General features: G+C 38.1%; 1 non-coding gene across 1 annotated transcript; it reads right to left on the reverse strand.

The window, feature by feature from the left end:
* Window positions 1-228: 228 nt before the first annotated feature.
* Window positions 229-335, reverse strand: LOC128295644 (small nucleolar RNA R71). The gene has a single exon (XR_008286204.1). It is a non-coding gene; the product is annotated as a small nucleolar RNA R71 (small nucleolar RNA).
* Between the last annotated feature and the right edge of the window lie 5,188 nt (window positions 336-5,523).

The raw sequence follows: 5,523 nt of genomic DNA on the forward strand, positions 1-5,523 counted from the left end.
TTGGAGGATGAGGATCCCAACGCTCACTTAGCAAACTTCCTGGAATTTTGCGATACATTTAGAATCAATGGCGTTTCTGATGATGCCATTCATCTTCGGTTGTTTCCCTTTTCATTAAGGAACAAAGCTAAATAGTGGTTGAACTCGTTACCATGAGGGTCAATTACTACTTGGGAACAAATTACCGAAAAATTTTTACTAAAATATTTTCCACCGGCTAAAACGGCTAAATTACATAATGATATCTCTTCTTTTGTGCAGATCGATTTAGAAACAGTCTACGATGCACGGGAGAGATACAAAGACTTATTGAGAAGGTGCCCTCACCATAGGTTACGGCTTTGGCTTCAAGTTCAAACGTTCCATAATGGCCTGAATCCTTCGACTCGAAAAATGGTTGACGCAGATGCTGGCGGAAGCATCAATAATAAAACACCTGAAGATGCCTATAAGTTTATAGAGGAGATGTCACTAAATAACTATCAGTGGTAAGTCATGAGGACTAAGCCAACTAAAACAGCAGGCGTTTATAACGTCGATTCGGTTACTATGCTGTCAAACCAGGTAGAACTTCTAGATAAAAAGATTGATGGTTTACTTGGTTTTACTCAGGTACATCCAGTAATGAGGTGCAAGATGAATGGAGGAGAAGCATGCACAGAGTCTCAACCCTTCAACCCTAGCATCGAGGAAGAACAAGTCCAATATATGGGTAACAATAACTCTCGATCCCAAAATAACCTATATAGTAACACTTACAATGCAGGTTGGAGGAACCACCCTAATTTTTCGTGGGGCGGTCAAGGAAGTCAAAGACCACAACCACCTCCAGGCTACCAACAACCACCTTATCAACAGGAAAAGAAGTCAAACCTTGAAGAGATCCTCTCAAAGTTTATATCGGTGTCAGAAACCCGTTTTCAGAACACTGAAACAACATTTAAAAATCAACAAGCGTCTATCCAAGAGCTCGAAACTCAGATAGGCTAGCTGTCCAAACTGATTTCGGAAAGATCACTAGGAAGTGTACTTATTAACACCGAATCAAAAGAGTATGTAGAAGCAGTTACACTAAGGAGTGGGAAAGTGTTAGCAGAATCTAAAAAGAAGCTAACACAAGAAGTCGTGGTAAGCGGAAGGGGGTAAGAAAAACCCGAAAATAGTGACAAACCAGTGTCGAATGAATATAAACCATCAGTCCCATACCCATCAAAATTGAACAAAGACCGCATTGATGCACAATTCGGTAAGTTTCTTGAACTTTTGAAGCAATTACATATCAACTTACCTTTTGTTGAAGCCATCTCACAGATGCCTACATACGCAAAATTTTTGAAGGAGCTTCTAACAAACAAAAGGAAGTTCTAGGACTTATCTACAGTAGAACTCAACGAGAAGTGCTCAACCATACTCCAAAACAAGCTTCCAACCAAACTAAAAGATCCAGGAAGTTTTACTATCCCTTACTTAATTGGTAGTCTGAATGTTGAGAAAAAACTAGCTGATTTAGGCACTAACATTAATTTGATGTCATATAAAATGTTCAAACAACTTGGTCTTGGGGAACCTAAACCTACTAGGATGAGTATTCAATTAGCCATAGATCTGTTAAATATCCTAGGGGTATTATAGAAGGCGTACTTGTGAAAGTAGATAAATTCATATTTTCTGTTGACTTTGTTGTGCTTGACATGGATGAAGATGTGGAAGTGCCCTTAATTTTAGGGCGCCCATTTTGAGCCGCTGCTAGGGCTGTAATTGATGTGGGTGACGGTAAATTGGTACTTAGAGTAGGTGACGAGGAGATTATCTTTAAAATTTATGATGCTATGAGGTTCCCTAGGGAACAGGATGATTCATGTTATTTTATTGACTCTATTGATCATACTATTCAAGACTCTTTCCAAGAAATTGTGTAGAAGGAGACGACGGAACTGTATCTAGCTCAAGAAGAGGAGACAGATGATGAACCTAATGAACATTCTTCAAGACAAGTAGAATATGAGGGCATTAAGATAAACAATGAACTTCAACAAAAACCCTCTATTGAGGAGCCTCCCAAACTGGAACTTAAACAATTACCAAACCACTTGGAATACGCATTCCTTAGAAATAATTCTACATTACCAGTTATTATTACTTCTAACTGGCAACCCAAGGAGAAAGAGGAATTAATCCAAGTATTAAAAGAACATAAAAAGGCCATAGCTTGGAAAATTTCTAACATTAAAGGAATCAGCCCTTCTTTCTACACCCACAAAATCTTGATAGAAGATGAATACAAACTGTGTCTGCAAGCTCAAAGACGACTGAACCCTAACATGAAGCAAGTTGTTAAAGCCGAGGTAATTAAACTTCTAGATGCCGGCATTATTTATCCTATTTTTGATAGTTCTTGGGTAACTCCAGTGCAGGTTGTCCCTAAGAAAAGAGGAATGACGATTATGACCAACGAGAAGAATGAATTAATCCCAACAAGGACAGTCACAGGATGGAGAGTTTTTATTGACTACAGGAAACTAAATGATGCCACAAGAAAAGATCACTTTCCGTTGCCATTCATTGACCAAATGTTGGAAATATTATCCGGGCACATGTACTACTGCTTCCTAGACGGACTCTCTGGTTACTTCCAGATCCCAATAGCTCCTGAAGATCAAGAAAAAATGACATTCACATGCCCATATGGTACGTTTGCTTATCGTAGAATGTCTTTTGGATTATGTAATGCTCCTGCCACTTTTCAGCGCTGTATGATGGCCATCTTTGACGAACTCGTGGAAGATATCATGGAAGTATTTATGGATAATTTCTCGCTATTCGGCAACTTTTTTTTATCTCTGCTTTAAAATTTTAAAACGAGTTTTAATAAGATGTGAGGAAACGAACCTTGTCCTTAACTGGGAGAAATGTCACTTCATGGTTCAAGAAGGTATTGTATTAGGACATAAAATTTCTAGTAAAGGGATTGAAGTGGACAAATCTAAAATAGAAACAATCAAAAAATTACACCCTCCTAGTTCGGTTAAGGCTATTAGAAGCCTTTTAGGACATGCTGGTTTTTATAGAAGATTTATTAAGGATTTTTCTAAAATAGCTAAGCCTTTGACTAAATTGCTAGAAAAAGATATACCTTTTAATTTCAATCAGGAGTGTTTAGAAGCATTTAATACTTTAAAGGATAAATTAATCAATGCTTCAATCATAATTGCACCTGATTGGAACTTACCATTTGAATTAATGTGTGATGCGAGTGATTTTGCAGTAGGTGCAGTATTGGGACAGCGAAGAGACAAGCATTTTCAACCTATCTATTATGCTAGCAAAACTTTGACAGTCACATAAGAGAATTATACTACTACGGAAAAAGAATTGCTATCTGTGGTTTTTGTATTTGATAAATTTCGATCATGTTTACACTGACCATTCTGCCCTTCGCTACCTTTTAACTAAAACTGATGCAAAATCTCGACTCATTAATGGGTTCTCCTATTGCAAGAATTTAACTTGGAAATTTAGGATAAGAAAGGAGCTGAAAATCTAGCTACTGATCATCTGTCTAGGCTTGAAAACTCCAATACCAAAGAACTAGATGAAGTTGAAATAAATGATTCATTTCGTGAAGAATAATTTTTCACTATATGTGACTCCGAGGTACCTTGGATTGCAGATGTCACAAATTTTTTAGCAGCTAACATTACCCCAAAAGGGTTAACACACCAGCAAAAGAAGCAATTCTTTAATGATGTGAAAAGCTACTTTTGGGACGACCCCTTTCTTTTTCGTAGATGTGTAGATCAAGTCATTAGAAGATGCATTACAAGATCAGAAACATCAAAAATACTGGCACATTGCCACTCAGAGTCAACTGGAGGACACTATAGTGGAACTAAGACCGCACATAAAATACTTGAATCAGGTTTTTAATGGCCCTTATCATTCAAAGACGCTAATAGGTACGTTAGTTCATGTGACAAATTCCAACGGACAGGTAACATATCTAAACGTGATGAAATGCCTCAAAACTATATGCTTTCATGTGAAATATTTGACGTTTGGGGTATCGATTTCATGGGCCCATTCCCAGCTCATTTGGGAATAAATACATCTTAGTAGCAGTTGATTATATGTCCAAATGGGTGGAAGACCAAGCTCTACATACAAATGATGCTAGAGTGGTAATACGTTTCCCTAGAGTAATTATCAGTGACAGGGGCACTCATTTTTGTAATACCCAATTTGAAAAAACTCTTAAGAAATATGGAGTTCATCATAGAACAGCCACCCTATACCATCCTCAAACTAATGGACAAGTTGAAGTGGCAAACTGAGAAATCAAACGGATCCTTGAAAAAACAGTAGAATCAAACAAAAAAGATTGGGCAATGAAAGTAGATGATGCCTTATGGGCTTACAAAACTGCTTGTAAGACCCCCATAGGGACATCACCGTACAGACTTGTTTATGGAAAATGTTGTCATCTACCATTCGAACTAGAGCATAAAGCTTTTAGGCTATTAAATTTCTAAACCTTGATCCCAAACTTGCAGGAAAAAATAGGTTGATGCAACTGAACGAACTTGATGAGTGGTGAGCCAATGCATACGAAAACTCACACCTATACAAGGAAGCAACAAAGCTGCGCCATGACACTCGTTTAAAGCAACGAAAATAATTTGAAGTTAGAGAACTTGTCCTCCTATACAACTCAAGACTCAAATTGTTTCCTGGGAAACTTAAATCATGATGGTTAGGACCTTTCGTAATCTAATCTATTCTTCCATATAGTACAATAGAGGTAAGTCACCCATCACACGGTACTTTCAAAGTTAATGGACATCATCTCAAACTTTATAACGGTGAGAATTTTAAAAGACGATGGTGAGGAGCTACAACTCCACAAACTACCCTGAATAAACCAACAAGGTAACAGTCAAGCTTAGACTATAAACAAGCGCTTCTCGGGAGGCAACCCGAGTACTAACAATTTTAAATTATTTAAATTTCAATTTTTAAACATCTAGGTCACTAATAGAGTCTTTTGACGCACAGGTTCCCAACTCCACACTGCCGAGCACACGGTCGTGCTTAAGGCCGTGTGACCACCACGGATGGAAACACGACCGTGCAAAAATAGGGTAAAAGTTATCTTTCGCAATACGGGATGCGATAAGTGGCCACGGGCGTGCGACCTGGCCGTGTCTAGCACCCATGGATGACACTATCAAAACGACATAGGCATACGAAGACCTACACGACCGTGGGAGAAGTGAACCACATCGCACACAGTCGTGTAAAATGATCATGAAGAAATATGACCTATACACATGGGCGTGCCCGAAGGCTGTGTGATGACATCTCACTTCGCGACAAACACGGGCGGGACACGATCCATAAGGGCGTGTGAACCAGCCGTGCCACTTGAAAAAATTAGCTTATCTATTTTATTTTATTTTATTTTTCTTTTATTAATTTTTAAAGATTCTTTTGTTTTTAAAAACGATTTATCTTTATGATTGCTAC

The sequence above is a fragment of the Gossypium arboreum genome, chromosome 7 (genome assembly GCF_025698485.1).
Source record: "Gossypium arboreum isolate Shixiya-1 chromosome 7, ASM2569848v2, whole genome shotgun sequence".
NCBI lineage: Eukaryota > Viridiplantae > Streptophyta > Magnoliopsida > Malvales > Malvaceae > Gossypium > Gossypium arboreum.